Source organism: Lepisma saccharinum, chromosome 23, assembly GCF_977018435.1.
Source record: "Lepisma saccharinum chromosome 23, izLepSacc3.1, whole genome shotgun sequence".
In the NCBI taxonomy this organism is placed as follows: Eukaryota; Metazoa; Arthropoda; class Insecta; order Zygentoma; family Lepismatidae; genus Lepisma; species Lepisma saccharinum.
Window position 1 is genome coordinate 49,315,591 of NC_139251.1, and position 26,992 is coordinate 49,342,582.

At 38.4% G+C, this 26,992-nt stretch overlaps 1 long non-coding RNA gene across 1 annotated transcript in view; it reads right to left on the reverse strand.

Moving 5' to 3' along the window:
* Positions 1 to 26,992, reverse strand: part of LOC145977727 (uncharacterized) — a 129,936-nt gene that overhangs the window by 58,104 nt on the left and 44,840 nt on the right. The window lies entirely within an intron of this gene.

Below are 26,992 nucleotides of genomic sequence, written 5' to 3' on the forward strand. Positions count from 1 at the left end.
ATATTTGTGCGACATGAAAGCACTGTTTCTGTTGTTGTGGCAATGTTTGTACAATTGAAGATATCGCAAGAGGTTAGAGTATTTACGCCAGAGGTTAGAGTAAGTTTAACTTATTGAAACAAGTTCGCCACTTCTACCCAGTAGAGGCACATAATGGTTTGGATCCCAAATTAAACTGTAGGTCCAGTCCAGATTAGCCTTATTGTGCATAAAGTGGACTTAAACACCAAATCAATAAATCAATCAAGTTCGTTACTTCGCCGAAAGAAAAACTAAACCTCTCTCAACTTACAGCATTTTGTAATCGCGCAAAATAGCGAAAATCCATTCTCCTCCCGCCTTATCGAAGGCTATGACCCAATTTTACTCAAATGAATTATCACTCTAGTCCTCAAAGGTATACAGCGACTGTAAAAAAATCTGCCTAAAAGCTCTAAATTTACAGTAATTGCCATCTTAGCAGAGTTGTAAGTTTTCTATTTTGTTCCCGCTCCCCTCCCCCACCACCTATGCACTCAAAAGTAAATTTCTTACTGGCAAATTGTACATCTATTGTTTTTTGAATTTCGATGATTAAGCTCTGAATATTTAGTTTCTACAGAGCGTTGCAAATGTCAAAAATGGGTAAGTAGTGAATATGCATAAATATTTACATACATACATAAATACATACATACATATGTACATATAGGTAGGTATATGCATGGATGTAAGGTTAAGTGACGGTTACATCCAATGGCTGGAATCCCTCTGTTATGCTAAATGAAATGTGGTATGTATCATCAGGAAAGCAGGTCAATATTTCTGCCAAACCTCTCTTTTTGTTGTTGGTGTTGTTGTTTCCTCACTATCATTTCAAGCTTATTTCTTAAAAAATAAAATAATGCGGGTTCAACCTTACTTTACCCATCTTTGCACACCACTAGCTTTCGTGCGAATTCTTATCTTGTCTTTACAGTTACACAATATTTCACGCATTTGTTTATGAGAGCTGTGAATTCGTGACAGGCCAGAAGTCGCTAGCAATGCTATGAAGAAAGCACAAATTCCCTTGCTCCTCCAATGTTTGTTTTGATCTGGTGGGCCTACACAACACTAGGCCCCATCTCACAAACAAGGGTGTTCTAGGAATAACCAAAGAGACCCGGGAATTATGAAACATACATTGTTTACATGAATGTAAAATTAAGTACATGTCTGTAAGTAACTCTCAAAGTATCTTGATACAAAGTTTCGTTGCAGTTTGTGTCGTTCATTACAAACAGACGTTTATTATTATTATTGTTATTATTATTTCAGGCTCACCCTGACTCAAAAAAATTAGTACATTGGGGAAATCCTCGGGAGTAAGGGCGGCCGGAGTGTGGTGCTGAACACATCACCTCCAAAATGGCCGAGATCAAGAATACGTGCTCCCACCTCCCCTAAATTTGCCTCATGCACGGTGCTATATGCGCGGGAAACTTTACATTTTACCTATTATTATTATTATTATTAAAAATGTGAGATATCTATATGCTCTTTGTGGTATTAGTTATTTCTTCGTTATTTTACGTCGCTTTGCGTTGGTTCGATGTGGCTTACAGACTGGGTATTGTTTGTCTCTTTCAGTACGGAATAAACATAACTTGATTCGGAGAGCATTGGGTCGCCCACGTTGTCTTCGTGACCGCGTACGTGACTTCATATGTTTAGAAAACAAATTCAGATTGTTTCCACTTGACCTTGGAAGGGGCGGACTATAATTGTGTTTTGGTTCCATAAAGAATGCAGCGTGCTGTAGAAAATAATTGGAATGTATATTCTTTCAATAGGTCGCCGCAGTGCGGGATGAAAAGGAATGCTTCCACAACTAGTGTTCAGCTTCAAGCCCTGCATTTCCCTCAGTAATAAACAGATAAGGAAAGAAAAAGGGAGAACCCCTGAAGACGCTTATTGCCCTGGTGCCTTTAAAATAAACAAGGACGCCAGATCAGCGGAATTTCTGTTCCCCCTTTTTCTTTTCCACCTTCTTTATTGACGGTTTCAATTATATGTATGTACGAGGCGCTAAACTAAATCTAGTTAACGTCTCGTGGATATAGTGGACCAAGATTATTCCGGCGTTCTAGAAACGAACTTGGTTGTAAGATGTTACTTGCTAGTAATTGAATTAAATTAATGGCATCTGCATTGTTAGTAATAAAAACCGCGGTAGCTCAGCTAGCGTCTGACTACCATGCGAGAGACCCGGGATTTTTTCCACCTGTTCAAGCGGCCCTGGCGCCCGCCCAGCGTCGTATAAAGTGGGTACGTGGAGGATGCTCTGGGAGATAAAGGCGGCCCCGCCTTCGGCCGTGATCAAGAAAGTGTGGGGCCCTAACTCCACACCCCGTATACGCCTTCATAGCTTGGTGCAAAGCACAGGGGAACACTTTACTCTTTATGTTAGTAATGAAACAAAGGTTGGGGAGCGGGGAGAATGTGTTAAGACAGAGAGGAAAAAGAGTGATATTTTAGGAAGGTTATTAATTAAATGAGTTAAGCAGTGTGCGAATTAAGCGAAGGGGGTGCCGGTGATTTCCCCACCACAATAAATTTTATCCCCTGCAAAAGAAAATTATTTTATCCCTGCCAGAAGTGTTTTTATGCCTTTAAAGAAAAATGGAATTGAAATGATATATTATTCCATGTCTTAACTATGTAACAGACACAATTGAAAAATCATTTGTTCCTTAATGGTCCAGTCATAAGATTTCCCTGCCCCAAAGTATGCACGAAATTGACAACCTCACCGTGCCGACACAACAGAAACTCAAATTTTCGTGGCATAGTGCTGATATTTTACATTTATTAAATTGTTCACAAGAAACTTGTAAGATTGGCATTAAGTATGAACTTGGCAATATACAGTTTTTTCGTGTATGAGTTTGGGTTTACTTAGAATCAGGGGGGCCACCAGGAGGTGGGGAAGGATGCTTCATCACCCCTTCATTTTCTTCCTCACGGCGTCCACCATCCCTTGTTCAATTTGTTAAACCATGTCATATTCAGCGTAGAAAGGTTTTGAAGTGAGATCGGTATTACTGCATACAACAGGCAAGCCATCGATCTTAATCTGACATCAGGCACGTATCCAAAGGGGGAGGGCTTTGGGGGCTCGAGCCCCTCTGAAAATTTTCTGTTTACTCTAGATAAAATGAGGCTTTTAATTTCTTGAATAATGTGATCATAATTTGAGTTATAATTATCGAGACAAGACAGAGAATGTTCTATTACTCTCTTATTGTTAATAGCACGTATCCATGATGGGGATCGGAAATTTTTCAATTTACTTTAGAAAAAAATAGTTTTTTGTCTTCTTGAATAATGGGACGATGACTTAAAGAGAGAAATAATTATCAAGGCAAGACGAAGAATGTTCTATAACCCTGTTGTTCATAATATTGCACATAAACTTTTCTTGCGCTTGAATAATGTGATCATAATTTGAGAGTTATAATTATCGAGACAAGACAGAGAATGTTCTATTACTCTCTTATTGTTAATAGCACGTATCCATGGTGGGGATCGGAAATATTTCAATTTACTTTAGAAAAAAATAGTTTTTTGTCTTCTTGAATAATGGGACGATGACTTAAAGAGAGAAATAATTATCAAGGCAAGACGAAGAATGTTCTATAACCCTGTTGTTCATAATATTGCACATAAACTTTTCTTGCGCTTTCGGTGTTGTCGCAGCGAACTTGAGCACTATGGAAAGACTTGTCAGCATTTGAAATCTGCACAACATAGGTATCGCCACAAGTAGGACAATTCGTTGTAATTTTTAATCTCTGGAAAGCGCGAGAGGGAACGTTCTTGAATAAGAGAAGGAGTCGAACTACTACTGGGTATATTAACGAACCGTTTTCCTGCTGAACGTTCTAGAATATGAGAATATTCAATTTCCCGGTTGATCTGTACAATAGAATCGGTTAATGAGACTTCAGAGATAAGTGTGACAACTCATACAGTCGATTAGTGATCAGTCAGTGTCCATTGGTGGCTTTATAAGATCTAGTGATTTGAAAATGAAAAGTAACGAAGTATACTTCTAGTTCCAGTTCGGGTCCAAAGAAGGACACAATGACGACAGCGGAACTTCCAGAGTCTCAGTGTAGTGCTAATTCAGGTTGAGAGCCAAAGAGATCGAAGGTCTCTTTCTCTAAAGTTAATATTTCAACAATACCGGGTATTGGAGCAGTTTATTAAGAAAGAAATAAACTGCACAAATCAACTGAAAAACAAAGTTCTGATTGATGATTTAGTTGTGACCGGACCAAATTCCGTGTATGCGGTTTGTAACCTTATATAATAGAAAAATGCATATGCATGTGTGAACCTACAACAGATGCTGATATTTCAGATATTGGCTTTTTTTAACTTGTTACCCAGCAAGCCTTGATGAGTTACTACGGTAAGTCTCTCATGTTCCCGACAAAAGGAGTAGCGGACTAACTTTGTGACGACTGGTGTCCAACTGGAGGATGTTGCAACATCGCGCTACGACGCCAGGGGTTCCGGTTTCGAATCCTGGCCTGGGCATGGATGTTTTTGAGTGTACATTCATCAATTTCATCATATCGTCACTTATCCCCATATTCGCAAATTAGCCAAACGTGGCACAAAAAACTAGTAAAATAAAGGATGGAAAATTAGGGCTTTTTTAAGGTTAGGTGCGAAGGCAGGTGACAACACCCTAAAGGATCATATACAAACCTGCGGGAAGAACGATATTACTTAAGTCTCCAATACGAAATCATAAAAACTTTTGGTGAGTTCATTATAAATAATGTGTCCGAGATAAAGAGTGGTATCCCCAGAATTTTCGGAAGGGAGAGGGGTTATGAATACTATTTTTGGTGGTCAGTCTTCATTTTGCAATATTTGTCTGTCTTTGACGTTCTTTTTTTTTAAGGAATACTTTGTCAAATGGTGTTATGACCCCACCAACTCTCCCTTGGGCACGTCACTGTAGACAAATGAGTAAGCATTTGATCATATTGGGAGACGAAACATTAGATGTGTTGGGAACTGTGCATTAATTGTTTCTCGATCCGGCTATATTCGAGAAAACTTCCTTTGTTTCGTGCCGACATATGACAAGACTGAGGAAGCTGTGATTGACATCTTTGAACAAAGTAAAATAAAGCAGATCAATGAATCAATCACAATTTTGAACACTTGCGAGTGCCTGAATGTGGACAATTTGGTGGGTTTCGGCTTTTATAAGAGCTGCAAACATGGGAGGACAAGACACATTAGTGGTGTTCTGGTTCGAATCAGAGAGAAATATTCGAGAACTGCCTGCGTTCAGTTCGAAGCCCACAGTTTGAATCTCGCTAAGTCGAGTGGATTGCTCATTCCGTGCATGTGTAACACCTTCGTAAAAACACTCACAGATACCACAGATGTTTTGATGCCTGGTGAGAAGAAATGGACAAACGCACATACTCAGATGGTTCCGGCAGACAATGTTAATGCTTGGAAACAGAGGAGTCGTGTGGTAAAAAATGTTCCGATTTCACGTTCTAATTAAAATGGCAACCTTAAACAGGCGACGATTTAAGGGATAGTTGCTCCCCATTTTTTTGCTTCCTCACTATGGCCTCTTAATGGTAAGCCTTGTCTACGAAGAGAAAGTAAATTTTCCTTGCACCGCCCCTTACCCCAGGTTTTGGAACCCAATAGCCACCACTGGCCTTAAACATGCAATTCTGAGGTTCTATCTATACCTCTTAAAAATATGTTGTTAGTGTAAGACTGTTTGCTTGTATAGAGTCAATTGTTTTTATGAGCCATTGTTGCTTTCCATTGTTATGCGGCAATAAAGAGGGTCCAAAATACAGGTTCAGACTGTATTTTTACTTATTTCGGCCCGTAATATCTTGGTTAAACAACACTACCCATTTTTTTTACTCTGCATGGAAGCTCACTATTAGCACTCACTGAAATAGCACATAACTTGGATATTGACGCTGTTAGTAGATATAACCCTTTAAATACTAAATTATTGCAAAATCCGCAACTTTAGAATTAGGCTTTTCTCAAAACAGCAAAAGGGAAGAGTAAAACTTGGTATGCAAAGTTTTCTTTTTTTTTCGTTTTTTTCTTTTTATTGAAGACTCGTAGTGGCGCTGTCGGCCACCAGAAAGCAGTTTAGTAGCAGTGAGGAAAATGGCTACCACTGGACAGCAGAAAGTGTTCTGTATTCTCGTTCAGCGGCATTTCCGAACAAGATTTGTGGTTGAACCGCCTTCTGCAAGTCAATTAGAAAATGCTACAACATTGGTGGAATTGCGTGAGCGCATCACTGCAGCCATAGCCGACGTGGACCCTGACATGCTAGGAAGAGTGTGGCAGGAACTTGATTATAGACTAGATGTGTGTCATGTAACACGTGGATCACACAGAGAACATTTATAATACGCCAGGAAAAACATTTTGCGTTTTTCAATCTGTGTGTGTAATATCAGTCATTTACGTATCATTACAATGAAATAAATAGACACTGAAATCGGGAACATCATTTTTTGACTTACGCTGTATGTACTCACACATGGAAATAAAAAATCATTGGGGCCTCGTCCTATTTTTGAGGGGAAAACATCAAAATGTTAAGAAATGTCAATGTAAATTATCACACTTCCTTCCCTATCAGAAAGAGGAACAGACCTTTCTCCTCCCCTTCTATGTTCCAAATGGAACAGTTCCTGTCTTGAAAAGTTGTGGAAGACTTTCAGTTTTTTTTTCTTTGATGAGTAGCGTAGTGGTAATGCCATCTCTTTGTAATCAAAGGTCTCCGGGTTTAATGCAAAGTGGAGGTACAAGTTGTTCGGATTCCACTTTAAACTGCAAGTCCACAGTCCCGAAAAGCTTTTATGTGCATAAAGTGGGTTTAAAAATAAAACTCTAACGAACTCTACATACAGTGACATACCAAGGACTTTCGTTAGCCCCACCTTTTCCTGCTTTAGACATTCTTTTTACTGGGCCAAAGAGGGACTATGATTCCCTACACCAGAAATGCCCATCCCCCTCAAGGCCCTGAACGCAGTCCCCCAAATCAAGAATTTCAAGGCAGCAAGCATAAGGATAATAGGCCAAAATTCATAACTAGATTCGATCATCATAACCCCCCAATATTATTTTGATAAATATAGTAACTGATTTTAATTTGGATGCAATAGCCTGTCAAGTGGTCGATAGTTATATCTTAAAATGTATATTTTCGACACGCAGAAAGCTAGCATATTGATTTCTTAGATAATTTGAAATGTCAGAAAATAAATTATGTGCATGCAGTGTTTTTGGTCGGGGAATATATGTTAAAAAGCCCACAACCTAATGATAAGATAGAAAAATCTAACTGGGCACACCACTTGCATACCCATGATTTTTCTTTTCGGAGCCGGCCGGAATTGTAAAGGTAGATATTACATAGCTGCTTCACTTTGTTCTGGGAGAAGACGGGATATAAAATATTTCATAAATATTATTTTCTTGCCTTCCTTTTTAAAGTTGTTCAAAGACAAATATCGGGGGGTCGTTTTAAGGGGAGTTTGCTTTTATCATTTTGCCCTTTCCAGAGTTTTTACTGCTTTCATTTGAAAAAAATAATTTTCTCAAAATTTCAGAATTTCAAATTTTCTCAAAAATTCATAGGTAATTGTGGAGCTACAGCACCATCATCTCCCCCAACACCTACCCTGCGTACACCAGTGGGGCAAACCAAATATTCATGCTGCAGTTGTCTTAACCAAAACTTGTTTGTTCGTATGACTGATTCAATTATCATTTCATACACAGAGCTGTTGATAGCGAAAATAGAATTTGTTGCCTCCTGCAACAAATTTTCCTCTTAGGCTTAGAGTATTTCAAAGTAAAAAAAATCTGGATTATGTCTCACGTGTAAAATTCACTTTCTGCGACAAGTTTGATATGCACATCTTACATTACATATTTTTCTGTTGTATCGGGTTCTTTACAATGTGTTAGTTATGTAGTATATTTAGTACAATTATGACAGCACACGGAACAGACAATACAGTAGTATTTTTAATAGAACTAATTCCTTAAAATGGTGCACCTGCAGGAAGAAATGGCACGGGCCAAGTCCTGTGAATAGGCTGGATGGGGAATAAATTCGAAGCAAAATTAGTGCAATTTTGCCTTTGAGACGCTCGATTTGTGGGATGGCCCGTTTTTCTGTTGCAAAAGCACTTTTTGGGCTTTTTAGAAAGTGATTCACCTAATGAACTGCGACATCATCTCCTAAATTTACATAAATATTCAATCAACACCAAGAATATTGGTCGTGTCTGGCAATGTAGTAGCCTACCTTCGTGGCGGTGTGATTAGCACAGCGCGCTACGACGCCAGGGACCACGGGTTTGAATTTCGGGTTGGGCATAAGTGTTATTTGTGAGTGTTCCTTCATCAATTTTATCATATCATCACTCATTCTCATAGTCGCGAACAGCCCAAAGTGAAAGAAAAGCGACGCTAAATAACAAAAAGGTAATCAAACCGTAATGTAGCTAAAGTATAATCCTTCACAATCATCTTATCAAGACCCAAATAGGGATAATTGCGAGCAAAGCTAGCGCGAAAATTTTTATATCTATTTATTTGCATACTTACAAGAATATTACATTAATTTAATTTTGCGTCAATACTTTCAAAGGATGCCGTGCTATTTACTCTTTCCCAACTTATTCTCCATTTGCTCATGGACGCCAAAAACGAAAAGGGTACATCACTAAGAAATGGGGTGGAAAAGTGGTACAATATCAAGTAAATGGTAAGACACGAACTACAATAATCTTTTCGTATATAATATCACAAAATGTGAACGTTTTTTGCGACAATCACTGTGAAATGCTGTGTGATTTGTTGTTCACACAAAATGTTATTGTGCACCATTGAAATTTCTTGCTCATAGTAATGAGTTGGATTGTCTTACAGAAGAACTGTGCCAGTGTCTCCTGTTGAAACAAATGAAAACGTTATTTGTCGTGCTTTTTGCCAAACAACTGTTCTCACCAAGAATTTTTAAATGTTCACGTGTTGCTCAGTTGACCTCCTCTTTTTCATTCAGGGTCTTGTGCGAGTCGTATGTCGGAAATAGGAAGAATGAAGAAGAGTAAAAAATAATGAATTTGATAATCTATATTCATCACCAGATGTTATTAGAATTATTAAATAAAGACGATTTCGGTGGGCAGGTCATCAAGCACGAATGGGAGAAGAAAGAAAACTTACAGAATCCTGGTTGGGAAACCTAATTGTAGGAAACTTATAGAAAGGCCAAGACAAAGATGGAATGGCAATAAATAAGATGCTTATAAAGAAACTGGTTAACAATGGAGAAACCTGAATTAATCTTACCCATTGTAGGAACGGATAAAAAAGTTTAGGTTGCTGTGACAATAAACTTTCCACTTAGAGTTTAAGTTCGTGTTTTAAGTCCACTCTATGCACAGTATGGCTAGTCGGGACGGGACATATAGTTTAAAGTGTGATCCGAACCATTATGTGCCTCAATCAGGTATCCAAACCGGGATCCCTCGATTACAAGGGGACGCTCGCACTTTCCGTTTTAGGAATGACAAAGAGTTAGTTAATATTTTCTAATTACTTTCACTTTCAAAACTTAAAGTTCAACAAATCTCGACTTCTGTGGAATAAAAGGCAGTGATATTTGTGTCAAGAAGTGTAACTCAACTGGTAATGTGATTCCGAGGGACGCCAAGCCAACACGAGAGAGCGTAGAAATACGTCCAAAGTGCAAGCACCTTGCATGGGGTACATTCAAAGGGATTGCCATGGCAGTTTGTATCACAAAATGGTCGACAAATTAAGTTTCACTCGGGTCTGTCAGACACCTCGTTACCTTTCAACGTCTAAGATAACGGATTCGTTTTTGGAAGTAGCCGGTTATAATTCACGGGTTAAGTTTAACGCCCACTGAGACGTTGTTAAACGCAGCAACAGAACGCAACAGACGCGTTTCCGGCGTCTCAGCGTGCGATAACATTTAAGATAACATGCATACTTCTGGCATGGAAATTCCGTGCGTTTCCCTGTAGTGGGCGTTAAACCATTTGATTTCAATAGAAGCAGACAACAGAAATTCTCTTGCTTTCTGTTGCCGCGTCTCAGTGGATGTTAACTTGAAGTTTCCACCGTCACTTGAGACAAATGCTGCGGAAATATTTCATTTCCTCTTATGTGTTTATCACATTTTCCATCACTCTCTTACTTTGTCACCACGGTTAACCAGCTAGTACAAATTGTCAATTTAAGTTGAATGAATTGAGCAAGGAAGAAGCTAGGAAACTGCTACATTTGAAACTTGTTTGAATTGTGTTACATTTTAATTTAGCATCGACATTCAATTATTCCCAGAGTTGTTTAATGTAAAATTGTAGTTGAGACATCTTGGAAATAGGGTCTGTAAGTTGGGTATGTTATGAATCCTCATGATAATATTTAATTCGGCTTCCCCGATGGCGCAGTGGTAGGGTTGTTCCCTTGTAATCAAGAAGTCCCTGGTTCGATACCCGGTGGAGGCATACAGTGGTGCAGATCATAGTTTTAAACTGTAGGTTTAATCCCGATTAGCCTTACTGTGCTTAAAGTGGACTTAAAACATCAAATCAACCAAATCGACCTCTACGTACACACACACACTCAACAGGTGTGTTTGTGCTTGCCATTAACTTCATTCCTAGTTGATACTTCCTACCCTCACATCAGGTTAGCGTAAGGAAAACATTTCCCCTGACATAATCAATCCCAAAAACTCCTATCAAAATGAGAGCGCTTACATCATAGGTGACACGTAAGCAGCTTACACGTTTCCCTGCACACCCACGCGACCCTAAATCTGTTGACCTTGAGTTTATTTGTCGACATCAAGTGACCCAGCAACGAAAGATTTAGCGCGAACGCAGCTCACGTGTCGCCACTTTTATTCCGTTGCAGTGGCGCGACCACAAGGGGGAGGGGCAGGGGAGGCATTGCCCCAACCTTGGACGGAAATGAGTTCTTGGGAGGGCAAGGGGGGCAAACATTGACGGCCAAGTGTACCTGCAATTACCGCTCACAACTTGAAATTTTATGCAAATAAAAATACTTTTCGCAAAATTTTCTTCATCGCTTCGCTCACATTACCTGCTTTTCTTAGTCTTCAGTACCGTAGCTAGGGGGCGGCGGGAGTCTGCCCTGTGCGCCGAACGACTTGAAGGAAAATAAGTTGTAAAATTGATTGATTGGGTTGTGGATTTAAGTCCATTTTACGCACAGAAATGCTAATCGGGACTGAACCTGCAGTTTAAAGTGGGATCCGAACCACTGTGCCATGTGCCTCCAGCTGGTATCAAGGTAACGATGTTATCATTATACCATCGAGGTGCAGGGGCGGCGCCAGAAATTTTCAACCGGGTGGGCAGAAGCTGTATATTCATAAATTAGGGTGGGCAGTATAAATCAAAGACCGTATATGAGTGTTCCATGAACTCATGCCCGTCCCCCCCCCCCTCCAACATATACAGGGTGTCCTAAAGCAACTTCAACAGCGGTTGGATGCTGGTAGATATATATAAAAAAAAAAAAAACTTTTCCTCATTCTCATAACCTCGAAAGTGCTTAGTTTCTGATCTATGAGCGCTGAAAATCTAACCTGTAAGTACAGTCACGGACACTTCTGGGTTATAACAATCTCATTAACTTTCAATGCAATCATTACAACCCAGAAGTGTCCATGACTAGACGTATACAACCCAACTCACCAACCGATCGCTCTGACGTAACTTCCAGGGACGCGTAACAAGATTGCCACTTGAATTGAAAACAACAACTTGGGAGTCTTATCTGGCAAAATACAAAAGAATAATTATACTTGCGATGTTGTAAGCATAGGTGCGCGCAGAATAATTTATTTGGGGGTCCCTTAACGGAAGATTCAGTTACTTATCTGGACATGGCTAGCCTATAGTCGTAACTTCATGTTATTTTCACAGAAACTGTTAAGTATATCAACATGAAAATTTAACATTATAGAATGAGCATTTGTTATCACTTTAGCACAGGTTTTACTATCACCGTGTCGATATTTTAATAATGAAAGTAAACAATTGAAAATGATAAATACAAGGTTATATCTCTACAGGTACTATCAGCTGAATTACTCTCACGAAGTACATCTGTAGGTTCAGTTTTACCATGTTTTCTAATGCACATTTACCTACTTCATAAAATATATTGCTGTACCTGGTCACTCCATAGTTAATGCCATATGTTACATATCATTTTAAACCGTAGAATTCAGATGTAAGCAAAAATCTGAAAATTGATACACTTGTCATTGAATGAGAAGTGAGAGAGCATTCATGAAAGTCTTATTGGAAATGTTAGAAGGTTGCATTAAGAAACAAGTCGGTCCTCGGGAAAATAATATTTACGGTCCGATATGTGAAGGGGCTCTGCGATTTATCAAGGGAAAAATAATTTATTTACTACGTGATTACTGATTACTATAGTAAAGGAATATCACATTGTTTTGTGGAGAGGGAGAGACTCAGAGAGAGAGAGAGAGAGAGAGAGAGAGAGAGAGAGAGAGAGAGAGAGAGAGAGAGAGAGAGAGAGAGAGAGAGAGAGAGAGAGCTGGTCATCTCAAATGAAACGAAATTCCTTATTTTTTTACCACTGATATTATTTTCATTATTTTAATGGTAGTTGAACATATTTTCTTTATTTTTTAGAAGACATTTGGGGTAGCCAGGTACCTTTGTCACCTCCGTGTGCACACCTATGCCTATAAGAAGTATTTACAAACTGGCCAAGACAAAGAATTTCCAACATATACGGACTGAAATTCAAGACACTTTATTCTAAAATGTCCCCGTCGTGTTTCGAGTGTCGTGCAGTACCAATAATCGTGAATCGCAAGATGCACTTACGACATGTTGATTAAATGGACGAACTGAGAAATGCAAACATAGTGTGTTCGCCACCTTGTTTTGTTTCACACGCAGACTGTTATTTATTTATTTCTAAATGACTAATCGAGTCCCTCACATAATACGGGGGCAAACCCCTTACTGAAAATAATGAATTGTAAAAGCTCTTGCAATAAAATGAAAAATATCGTTTAAACATTAATTAATTCGCAGATTAAAACTAATACATAATAACTAAAATCAATCCGATCTGTATAAGGGTGTCTCTACATCACGTGTGCATTCCGAGCGCCCAATACAGCTCAGCGTTTGACATAAGTATGAATAATGTCTTCTTAGCAAAATTTTAAAGAAAGCAAGAACTCGGTATAAATCAAATTCTTAGTTCATTCTGCATAATATTTATCTAAGCTAAAGAAGGACATTTTGGAAAAATATAATCGAAATGTAATAAGTAAGTAAATAAATAAAATTGTATGTGTTAAGTTATGAAGCACAAAGTTCTAAAATTTTGTCCCTATTCTATGTTAGTTAACCACAAGAAAAATCACATGATTACGTAACTGATAGGGAAAATGTATCTGTAAGAAGATTTTTTGCCTCCCTGATGGCATAGTGGTAGAGTCGTCGCCTTGTGATCAAGGGGTCTCGGGTTCAATAACCGGTGGAGTCACATAGTGGTTCGGACCCCGCTGTAAACTGTAGGTCCAGTCCCGATTGCCTATCTGTGCATAAAGTGGACTTAAAACAACAACTAGATTTCTACATACGGTTGGTAACTCATCAAGTGAATAATTCTGCAGCTATTTTTCAAACCTAGAGAGCTGTTTTATCAAAATCTTTTTTTGTGATTGCTTCTTATTAGTAGAATGAATATAAAATTATTATTATCTATTTTGGATACGATATCGAAATTAGAAGATGACAAGTATATAAAATCGTAATGATGAAAGGGACATATCAAAATACCTCTGTCTTAGTATTTCAATATAGACCTAACTAAAAAACTTTGTTTGTTGCTGGAGGAAGCAACGCGAAGAAGAGGTTTTTATTTGTTTAACAGATCACCTTAATCATACCCAGGCCGGAAGCCCGGAGTTGGAAACATCAAGCAACTCCACTCCACCCCTTCTACACTCAGTTTCAGTTACAACTTTTTGGCCAAGTTATGGCAGACAGTTAATTATATTTCTATATTTTTGCCACATTTCAAGTATCTATTTCTTTTCATTATGTGGCACATTTTCAAAGCAATTTGATACATCATCCCTGTGAAGGTCAGAAGCTGCAGCCCTCAGGCCCATAATCCTGTTCTAATCTTGATCATATTCTGCAAAATTTTGCTCCTCCCATATTGCCCTTTAAGCCTACTGGCTGCTTAAGCATACAAGTGGGCATTAGATAACATTTTTTGTTTCAAAAGATTTGGAAATTCCTTTCGCTTTCCAAAGTTAAAGTTAAGGAAGTTGAAAGAAAAGCTTAAATTAATTCCATTCAACTTATTATTTACTCTGATTTTTGTAAACCTATTCACGAAATCAGTGTTCCGGCAAAGGACAACAAAGCTTTTTATTGAATGATAATATGTGAACTTGTCTGTAATATAGATAATATTCACAAGTAAAATATACATGAAGTGAACACCATAATAAACTTATTTATTGGACCATTCGCATTTTCCCAAGTGTATATATTTTTGTGTCGGGAAGGCACAAAAGTTGTAAGAGATAATGCATTGGCGTCCCGTGAAATTGTTTGAGCCCTATTAAATCAATATTGATTTCAGCCTGCAAAAAAATTGGATCCAAAAATTTTCTTGCTCGCTTTGCTCGCAATATGTCATTGTTCTCTGTAATGCATTGTTAATTATCAGACAGAGAAATAAGTAAAATAACTAACTAACTAACTAACTCTGTAGCCTTCTTAAACCCGAAGATTCATGGCTGCAGCAACACAGGCCTTCCATCTGTCCCTATCTTGAGCAAGATCTATATACTCTTTTCCATTCCTACCGATTTCCTTTAGGTCTATGTCGACGTTGTCCCTCCATCTTCGTCTTGCCCTTCCTACAGGTCTCTTACCATCAGGTTTCCCAACAAGAATCCTGTAAACTCCTCTTTCCTCTTCCATTCGTGCCACGTGGCCTGCCCACCTAAGTCTTGTTGATTTAATTATTCTAATAATATCTGGAAATGAATACAAATTATGTACTTCTAAATTATGTAACCGTCTCCACTCACCTGCCTCCTCGTCCCTTTTAGGACCAAATATTTTCCTAAGGATCTTATTTTCAAATACTCTCAATTTATGTTCCTCTTTCAAAGTATGGACCAAGTTTCACACCCATATAATAGTAAAGGCAAAATTACTGTTTTGTATATTTTAACTTTTAGTTTCTTAGATATTAAACGAGAAGACAAAAGTTTATGAAGAGAGAAGTAACATGCATTTCCTGAATTAAGCCTACTTTTTATTTCCTCTTTAATATAATAAACTAAATATATGCTTACAGGCCGAAACCAAGTGTTAGGTAATAATCAAAATCTAATTATTGATAACAACTCGTTTGAACCAGTTTCCAAATTCAAATACTTAGGAGTAATATTAACAAGTGAAAATTGTATTAAAGAGACAGAGAAATAAGACTTGTCTTAATTGATTTTGTTTTAAATGCATGAACAATTGTTTCGAGGAAAGGGAGCGTGCACATTTGAGAGACAATTTATGTAATTTTTGCTGTTGGTTTATTGTGAGATGGATGAATTTGTTGCCTAATGGATTTAAATAATATAAGTTGTATATAATATGTATTAAATAAACTTTGAATATGCACACAATTTAGTGTCCACGTCGTTCCATGTTGCATATATCGTCGGTGAAGGCGCGAAGTGTTGTAACTCGAAAAATTGCGTTTTTGAGTTATGACTACCTCCTCTGTTACCTGTCAAAATTTCGTAGCTGAATTCCCACTGGTTCCGGAGATTTAAGCACCCTGCAATTGGCGTATCTTGAAATTTTCTGCATAAAAAAATCTGAGAAGTTGCTTCAGTGGCTGCTAAGAAATGAAGGTGCGTACAGGCGTAAGCTTAGCCTATATCGGGAAACAAGATATACGATTTACGAAAGATTATATAAATTTATATAAGATTTTTGAAACAAGGGTGAATCATACGTTAGTCCATACACAAAAAAGTTAGTTCCAGGGAGAAATCTGAAAGTAAAATGTGATGGAAAATGTGAAAAGTTTGGTAAAAATCACAGATGCGGAAAGACTTGAAATTTTTAAGGACTTTTATGCAAGTGGCGACCTTCAGCTTCAACGAGAATTCGTCAACACATATGTAAAGGTTTCAGACGTTAAACACAAAACTACGCAAAATGAAGAATCTCGAAGATCAAAAACAAATCATTGTTTATAAACACACTTTTAACACCAGAGAAAACAATGCGAACTGATCTAGCCAAAAGAAGATGCTCAGGTGTCATTGAGAAATTGAAAATAGGAGGAAAACTTCAGACCCTACTGGAAAGGGACAAAATAATAGAGAAAATAATAATAGAACTCATAAAGAGATTCCCAAGAGTCGATTGATTGATTTAGTTTATTTTACTTCGCGTTTTGCGCCTCTTGGCTAATTTGCGAAGATGGGGAAGAGTGATGAAATTGATGAATGGACATTCACAAACAACCAAGCCCGAGCGGGATTCGAACCCGGGACCCTTGGCGTCGCAGCGCGATGTGCTAACCACTCTTTTTTTTTTTTTTTTTTTGTCTCATTCTGATATACAAGTTATGGAATTACATTGTTTTTGACATAAGTGTAGTACTGCTATTACAATTCGTATTTTTATCTGGTTAACCTTTACATTTTTGTTTGACCTAAATTAAGTATAAAGCACTAATAAGAAATTTGCATACCATTTCTTCCTTGCTTGGAGAGGAATTTTTTCATATTGTTCTTGCAAGAAGATACTGAATTGTTTCTTAAAACTGCTCTCGTCATTCTGAAATATATATAATAAGTATTCTGTTATCAACCATTGTACTGCTCGTTGTTTTGTTGGTGGATAAAAATTGAAAGCAGGAAAAACTATATCTGTATCCGTAAACTTTGTTAATGAGGTGCGGCATATACGACTGAGCATTGTTCGCAATTTGTTCCACGCCGTGGAGGAGTTGCGACACTTGGTTATCCTGTGGGCTAAAGAGTCAGGCACGTTGCATGATATACAGTTAGGAGAGTCACTGATTCCATATTGGTATGTCCTATCTCTTGTCACTATAACACGATGAACCACTTTGTACCATATTGATTGGGCAGCTTTTGAAAGGTGTTTGGCGGAGAAATTTTCCCATATTTGTGGCCAATTATGTGTATTGAAATCCCGGACTATTCGTGGTACTGTGTGCTTGAAACTATTGATTTCACTATATAACTTTTTAACAGATGGTGTAATTGTCTCATGTCGTAATAACTGGTAGCATACCTGTAAAGCGATGTCCTTATAAAACGAAAATCTTTTGGGGATACTTTGGATATCGATGGGAGCTTCTAATGGAATGTCCTGTATTATCGTCTGTATACATGCTTGGGTCGTTGACTCGTGCAGTGAGAAGGCTGTTTTAAGGCCAGTCTGTACAAACAATGCTCTTGCCTGTGTGTTCACGTGTATTAGTGCCAAACCACCTGTCTTCTCTGATAACGTGACCTCATTTATTGCCACCCGGAAAATTGTATCGTGCCACAAAAAGCAGCCAACAGCTTTGTTGACCTTGGCTAAGTGCTGTGTTTTGAAGGGCAGGATTTTTGCTACATACCAAAGTTTAGAGAGAGCAAAAACGTTGATAAATCTTACTCGTGTTTTTAAACTCAGAGAGCGCATCTTGTTCACTCTGAGGACGTAGATTGCCCTCTCGCACGTGAGATTACTATTGGCTTCGATCGTTTCATCGATATTTGCATAGAAGTTTATACCTAAAACTTTTATTTTCTTGTCTACAGGGATCTCCGTATTGTTTGTGAAAGGATTCTCCTTGCCAAGGGGCATCAGGAATGACTTTCGATTGTTTAGTTTTGCTCCTGATGTGAGCTCAAAAGTTTGTATTTGGCTTTTAACACTGTACAGATCTCTTTCATCCTTGAGAAAAATCGTGACGTCGTCCATGAAACTGCCAACTTGTATTGTGGTGGAAGCCATAGAAATGCCCTGTAAATGATGCTGGATACTAAACAAAAAGGGGGCTATTGTGAGGACGTACAATGTGCTACTCAAGGGACTACCTTGTAGTACACCTCGTCGCATTTTAAAACTTGTTGTCAAGAAACCATTTATTTTGAGTTTTAGCAGCATATGATTATATAATGTTTTTATCCAATTAAGAAAAGTGTCTCCGAAGCCATATGCTTCTAAGACTTTGTACAGATATTCGTGGCTCACTCTGTCATATGCTTGAGAAAAATCTAAAGATAGAATTGCCTCTGATGCATTCTTATTTTGTTTGGTAATAATTACGTCTCTTATCGTTTGTAGCAAGTGATGTATACTTTGGGACGTATTACAAGCGAACTGTAAATTGCCAATAAGATTAACCATATATTTTTTTAAACGCTGATTTATGCACCTACTTATAAGTTTGATGTCACTGCTCAATATGGAAATTGGCCTAAAATCTGTGACGAACTTTGGATTTGCCTTTTTGGGAACTAACACTATAACTCCCGTGCTACTGGTCTTCCCTATGGTCCCTGTTGTCAACACTTCGTTGACCCATTCCGTTAATTCGTCTCCTATTAGATCCCAGAAACATTGATAGAATTCTGATGGTAATCCATCTTCGGCTGTAGTTTTATTCCTCGGAGCTTTGAATACTGCATCATGAACCTCCTTTTTACTAAACGGTTGTGTGAGCTCAGTTCTTTCATTTTCTGTCAGTGACGCAGGGAGGTAGTTCAAAAAATTGCATTGCGTTTCTGTTGGATTAAAGGCTTCACCAAGAAGATTTTTATAGTATTGCAAAAACCTGTCGTGTATACTATGAGGGCTGGTGACAACTTCACCGGAATCTAAAGTTAATTTATGAATAACGTGACTCCTGGCGTGTTTATGTTCTTGAAGAATGTGACTTAGTGTGGCTTGCTCGTCTGGGTCTATAGGAAGAATCTTGCTCTTTATTATTGCTGCAGATTTTCGTTTCCTATGTATAGCAAGTAATTGCGCTTTCATTTCATTTGCATAAGGACGATCGAAATTACCTTGCAATGCTAAACGATGGAGATCATTCAAGACTGCATACAAAAAATTATATTTGTTTCTTTGATCTCTACTAACCTCTGCACTGAAGAATTTACTGACCTGACGAAATTTAGGCTTAACTCGAGTTTCCCACCACTCTATTAGGGTCTTTTGCACTGGCCGAGAGGCCTTGAGTTCGTTCCACGTTTCCCTGATTAGCTGGACATAACTACCATTGCGTAATAATGTGCTATTTAAAAGCCAGTATCCGCTACCTTGTCGGGGTTTGATCAAATCTAAATTTATTTTGAGAATTGGGACACTATGATCACTAAAGCATACTGGAAAATTTTGAACACTAATGATATATTCCTGATATCTTGGTGCGACATAAAACCTATCGATCCTTGACGCACTATTGGAGGTGATATGTGTGTAACCTTGACTTTCGCCATTGGTGTGTATCCAAGCGTCACGCAGTTGTAACCCCTGCGTTAATTCATAGAGCGCACGTGAGAAGTTGTATCCTGGATTTTGATCTTGTGAACGAATTACGCAGTTAAAATCTCCCACTAGTATAGTGTCTAGTGTGTGGGATGTCAACTCGGGCCCTACAACTGTTGAAAAAAAATCTTCTCTTTCCCGTCTGTTTTGGCTTCCTGACGGAGCATACACATTACAGAGAAACACTGAGCCTAATTTGGCACTTATTTGTCTGCCCGTGGGATGGGGCACTACATTACGTAAATCCAAGTGTCGCCTACATGCTATGGCAGTCCCTTGTGCAAAGGGAGTAAAATTGTTGTAAACTTTAAACATGTTCAGTGCAGAAAAATCGTCTATGGCTACCTCTTGTAAGAGGGCCACATCAATGGACGATTTAATGAGAAAGTCATTGAGAGCAATTATTTTGGTCTTACTTTGCATTTGATTCAAATTTATAGATGCCAAGGTAAATGTTTGCATGATTATAACTGTCCACAAAAGAAAACTAAACTTACTTACATTCTTCAACATTACTAAACTCTAATTTCTGCCTAGAATGCATTAACTATGCTTTCCACTAAATAAATCTGGGGTAAGTTTGTTACTCGTCGAAGGTTTCTCTTTAATTACATTTCCTGAATGACTTGTTAAACTACCCTTTGAAACATCTTGTTTTGGGGTACCAGGTTCTACTCTAAATTCGTTATGAACTATTGTGGAACTTACGCATTCATTATTTTTCTTCTTCTTTCTACGTAGCACCATGGACTCTTCCGCCACTGACCGTAACCTTGATACAGATCTTGACCGTGATTTCCTAGGAGAGGTAACTACGGGGAATTCTGCCTCCGCGAACAAAGCACTTGGGGGTGGGGGCGGGGGTATGTGATGCATCTCCTCTGCAGTGGTCAATGTTGGCTGCTCCATCTCTTCCCTTCCTGTTGGTGCATTCTTCTCACTAACTTCCTGTCTGGTACCTGTCTCCTCGTCGGTGATTCTGGGGCTATCCGTGTTCCCTCCATTGCTATCTCCTGACGCTGGGACTTCTGCAACTAACGGAGCTGAATCTCTTGGTTTAGTCCGTACGGGTAGAACAGTTGGTTCATATACCATCGGTACATTGTCAGCGGGTATATTAACCGGACCCCTGCGGGGCTGGTTCCCTGAGGATCGACGCTTAGGGCACTGAGCAACTACATGATCCTCCCCCGAACACGCGAGGCACGTACGCACCTGCCCAGGGTATGTTACCCAATAAGAGTCTCCATTCATTGTTACATATGAGGGTATGGGTTTACGTAGTATCATTTTAATCAAGACACGTCCAGTTCGAGTAGGGTAAATGTGATCTGCAGAGTATGTCTCGTCTTCAATTTTTAACACTTCCCCATAAGACCTCATGACACGACTTATCACTTCTGCACTTAATTCAATTGGGACTACATGGATTCTGACGATTACATGCCGCTGGTGGGCCCATTCTACTTCAACTTTATGATCACCATCTACGTCACTGTAGATTACCTCAGCACCAAAATCATTTAGTAACCGTTCTCCTACCACTTTTGTCGCAAATTTCACGTACAAACACTTACGAAAGTAATCTATTTCAAAACTGAGCACTTGGTTCGTAGGCACTTGGTAGACATCATGAAACCATCGATGAAAATCCAATGACGTAGGTCGCGTTTTGACCTCACGGAAAACAAATTTCAAGGTGTTTTCTCTTTGTGTATTCATCGTGAACTATTTCATCGTATCTTCACTGGCTCACGGTAATTGTAGTCAAAACCTCGCTTGCACTCCAAAAGAAAATAAAAAGAACTAACACAACACTAGCAAACCGTATACGGCTCTAGCTAACTCGGACAGTTCGATCACTAAGCCTTCTCACGCGAAGAGCGGAGCTCGCAACGAACTGATACCTGCACGAGCTGCAGGCAGACTACGCCACTCGACCACAGGGTCCGGCCCCAAGAGTCGAATCTCACTACTGTAGGAAAGATACACAAAGACAATGTCTTCATTCGGATCTGCCAAAAAGCAAAATGTATAGAATGTTTATTGAGGATCATAAAGAGAACATCACCCCTTTACCAACTTATCAGACATACAGAAAGATATTCAAAAGCATGGCCTTTTCTTTTCATTGATCGAAAAAGGATACATACGGTCTGTGTATCAACTTTCTGGAAGGAGATGAGTCGAAGAAAAGCGAACTAGCTGATAAGCATCAAAAACATATCGCCGAGAAGGATGCTGTAAGAAAGAAGAAAATGGAAGCTAAAGACACATCGGACTTTCAATGCAAGACTGTTGCTTCAGTGTTTCATTTTCAGCAAGTCATTTATTTTCCCATTTCAAATGAAATAAAGTTATTTTATATAAGACGATTATGCACATATAATATTACAGTCTATGATCTGAAGACAAGGGAATGTCATTCTTTTGCTTGGCACGAAGGAGTGAACCACAGAGGTGCATGCGAAAATCTCCACTTGCCTAAACAATTTTCTTCATCAATTGGATGTAAAACAGGTTGAAGATGTTTACTTGTTCGCTGATGGTTGTACAGGGCAAAATAAAAACTCAATAGTTGCTGCCATGATGCTCTACACTGTTATTATGGCTCAGCATATCAGTGTCATCAATTTAAATTTCTTTGAATCGTACCACGGAGAGAATGAAGGCACTAAAATCAACTGGAAATGTATTCATTCCAGCTCAGCTGCTACCAATATTTAGACTTGCACGATCTGATAAACCATACACTGAGCATTCCCTTCGATGCATGAATTTCTTAGATTTCCGAGATGTCGCATAAAATGTGAGGATCCTATCTGTAAGGAAGGATGATAATGGTGAAGGAATTGACTAGACAGGCATACGAGAACTAATGGTGATCAAGGATCAACCAGATAAAATTTATTTCAAGGACAGCCATTTAAATGTGGTTTATCGAAGTATCTCGCTGCAAAGGAAAATTATATTCACCAAAACTCCAAAGTGTCTTCACTCACATCCCCCAAGGATTTCATCACAGATGTATGCAGATTTGATGTCTTTGTGTGAAGGAGATACACCTGTAGTGAGCGAACCTGAGTTTGTGTATTTCTACAAAAATCTTCCACACTGAATATCATATAAAAAAAACATTAAAAATATGCTATTGTACGAGCCTTTAGAGTCCCATAGTTATTCTTAGTTACAAGTACAACCAGAATTCATATTATCTTTGTACTGAAGTGTTACTATATCTTGAATTGCATTAAAGATAAACCATTATTAAATTTCTGTATTTTATTCACTTCTTTTAACTACTATTTTCAACAGAAATGGATAAATAGACGTGAATGTATGGATCATTTTCAAACAAAGGAATAAAATCAATACAACTATTATTAAATACTTTATATTAACGGGAAAATTAATAAATGTATCTCTACATACCAAAAAGATTATTTTTAAAAAAAAAATTAAGGAGGGCGTAACTTTAATCACAATCTTTGAAAAGAAAAGGCGAAGGGACGTAAGTGATTCAAGCACATTCCAGCATTTTTCTTCCAGCAGAAATGAAAACATGTTCAAAATGTAACTTTTTTCCCAGATATAACAACAATCATACACTTATTGTACAAAATTTTCAATTGATATAATAAATATCAAATGAACACGACGGTATTATGTTGAACGAAAAACTTTAAATCTCTCTCTTAAAAAATCGTAAAAATCAAGATAAGCCACTTCGTCCCTTCACCAACGATATGTGAAACATATATCGTGCACGAAAGTCATACATGTTAATGTAAAAAATAATTATATTTGGAATGCATTTATCAAGCATTTTCTGTCTTTGAAAAATAGTTTGTGTACTTGTTTTCCATTTTTAATGTGAAATTGAACGTGTTGAAAAATAATTCAAATCGTTTGTTCGAACACAAATGCTTTAGCACCAACTTCTACCCCCTTCTTGAATAATTTACGAGGGTAATAATGTCTTTGATATTACTACTACTACTAATAACAATAATAATAATGTTGGTCCCGGGTTCGAATTCCGGCTTGGGCATGGATGTTTGTGAGTGTCCATTCATCAATTTCATCCAATCATCACTCATCCCCATCTTGGCAAATTAGCCAAAAGTGCTAATTATTAACATAATTATTATTAGCATTATTATTATTATTATTATGGCACGTTTATCCTGGTACTTGCCCCCCAAACAAAAATTCGTGGTTGCGCCTCTGTTCCAATGGGTTTCTTTCTGAGATCGATCCACGTTCAAGTGTTTCAGATGTTTTTGAATTCAGATATTTAATATTCGTAATGCATCCAACGAGTTTCTTTTTTCCAAAAACAATTACATTGTCAATTATGAAAAATATAACCAGCTCCGCAGCTCGATATTCTGGCGCCTTACCCACGGTTACCCTCCGCCAAGCACATTTTACATACGTCCTTCGATATTTTCTTCTTATGCCACAGTAATGATATCCCCCAGTTAAGAAAATTCTAACAAAGCATCCACGACAAGGATAATTTGCATAGGCATTCCATCACCTACCGCATTTTCTCAAAATTGATCCATACAACTACAAGCATTCTCATATCTTTTCCCCAACTGGGCAAGGATTTTCACTTCGAACACTTGGGGGCAGGGTAATATTTCATATCATACCCTTCAGTCATAAAAGAATACCTTGACATTTTATTATTATTATCATTATTGTTGTCGTTGTTTTACAAATCATAAAATTTAATTGAATTGAATATACCGTGGCGTTGTTGCTAAGTTCAGACTTGAGTCCACTATTTAAATATAAACTGGATTCGACTTGCTTCCTTTTCATAAAAATTATCATTTATTTTAGAAACAGTTCAGTGTCTTTTTGTATTTCTTCACAATGTGTATATCAGAGACTAGGGTCAATCCGATGGCGTAGTGGTAATGACGTGGCCTTGTAATGAAGGGGTTCCGAGTTCGGTAGTCGAAGGAGGCAACCAAAACTTCTGATAGCACTTAAAATTGTCGGTCAAGTCCCGATTAGCCTATGTGTGCATAAAGTGGACTTAAAAAAACAAAAACTCAAATATCAGAGACCACTGAGTCTGATGTCTTTCAAGACACACCTTGTCCACGCAACAATTTCACTATTCAAATGATATTAGGTGTTCCCAGACATCTCAGCTAGGTCTAGTGCTTCACTGCCCCCTCCCCCCCCTTCCCAATACGAGCGCGAATTTTGGATTAAGGAAAGAAATAAAAGCTCATTAAAAATAATATGGGTTATATTTAAAGATTCGTATTTTGCATTTCTGATTTTAACAAAAGTTTTAGCATATTTAAGAATATTTCAGTCAGAGGCGCAACCACGAATTTTTGTTTGGGATGCAACCACTAGGATAAACGTATCAATAATAATAATAATAGTAATAGTAATAATAATAATAATAACACGATTGTAATTAGTATTGCAATTTTATTATTATTAATAGTAGTAGTACCAAACACATTATTATTCACGCAATAAGGGGGGCGCCCAAGCAATAGTGTTGGATCAAACTATTTGAAATATTTTTTCAACACGTTCAATTTCATTAGCTAATAATGAAAAACAAGCTCACAAACTGCATTTTTGAACGACAGACAATGCATAACGAATTTAATTCTTATAACGAGCGAAGTGAGCAAGAAAATTTTTAGAACCAAAATTGTGAAAACTGAAAATAATATAGATTCTCTTTTACATTTTTTTTTTCATTTGTATCGTTTGGCTCCTATGGTTGACTCCCGCCGCCCCTCTAGCTACCTACGGTTCTGAACTTGATTAGACTGTAAGAAAATTAGGTATTGCGAGCAAGAAAAATACGAAATGTATTTTTATTTGTACAAAATTTGAAATAAAGGGGCGTAGTTGCCCTTCTTCACTTCCGCTGGTCACTGGTGACGGAAAGTGGGTCCTCTATGACACTCCCAAACATACCAGACATTGGTTGTCGCCACGTGACACTGTTCCTCACACCTCAAGACCACCTCTGCACCCACGAAAAGTTATGCTCTCTGTATGGTGGAATTGTCGGCAAGTGATACATTACGAGTTCCTTCCACCTGGTCAGACCATCACTGCTGAACTCTACTCTCAGCAGTTTCAAAGGGTGCACCGTGCATTGCGGCAGAAGGAGCTGGCATTGGTGAATCGGAAGGGTGTGCTGTTCCTGCACGACAATGCCAAACCACATGTGACAAAGAGGACCAGAAAAACCGTTCAGCAACTTGGCTGGAAGACACTGTGCCATCCACCATATTCACCGAACCTTGCACCAACAGATTACCACCTGTTTCATTCCATCGACAACCACCTCCGTGGTAGATCCTTCGCAAATGAGGGAGACCTACGAAACGCACTCACGGATTTCTTTGCATCCAAGCCCGCCGAGTTTTATCACCAGGGTATTGTGCAGCTGCAGGAACTTTGGCAAAAGGTGTTGGATGCTGATGGAGATTACTCGAAACCTAAAGGTACGTACCGTCCACTGTATTGCTCTTTGTTTATCACTGCTCTAGAACAGCAAGAACTTTTTTTGGTTACCTTGTATTTCTTTGGTTGCTGCGAAGAAAAACACAACGTTTACGTGCAAAAATATGAAAAAATGTCACTCAAAAAGTTCACCAGGGACTACCCAGTTTTAAATTTTAAATACCGAGATCCGGAATTTTTTGCACGATGAATAATTTTATTTTTAAAGGAGGTATGAGTTCGACGGGACGACCCCGTCCCCAAGATGTCTAAAATTGACAAAAAATCACATATTATGAGACTAAATTGCAATTTCCTCTACAGATGTCATAAAACGAGAGCTCTCCTCCCTAACATCTTACATTTAGCCAACAGTACTCGTGGCGACGATTCAGATGATTCTTTTTTCAGGTGACTGTTGCTAGTTATGGGGATCAACGTTATGCGATTATAAACTTCCCTCTGCTACAGTTTTTCCATTTTCTGCGCCGCGTTTTTGTGAGAAACTGTCGGTTGACTAGTTAGCGGCTCTACGAGACACTAAGCAAATTCTGGGTCTCCCCGGTGGCGTAGTGGTAACGTTGTCGCCTCGTAATCAAGTCCCGGGTTCGATATCCGGTGAAGGCACATGGCACAGTGGTTTGGATCCCACATTAAACTGTAGCTCCAGTCCCGATTAGCCTTTCTGTTCATAAAGTGGACTTAAAACAACAAATCAATCAATCAAACTAAGCAAATTCATCTACCAGTGACTCTCGGTATAGTGT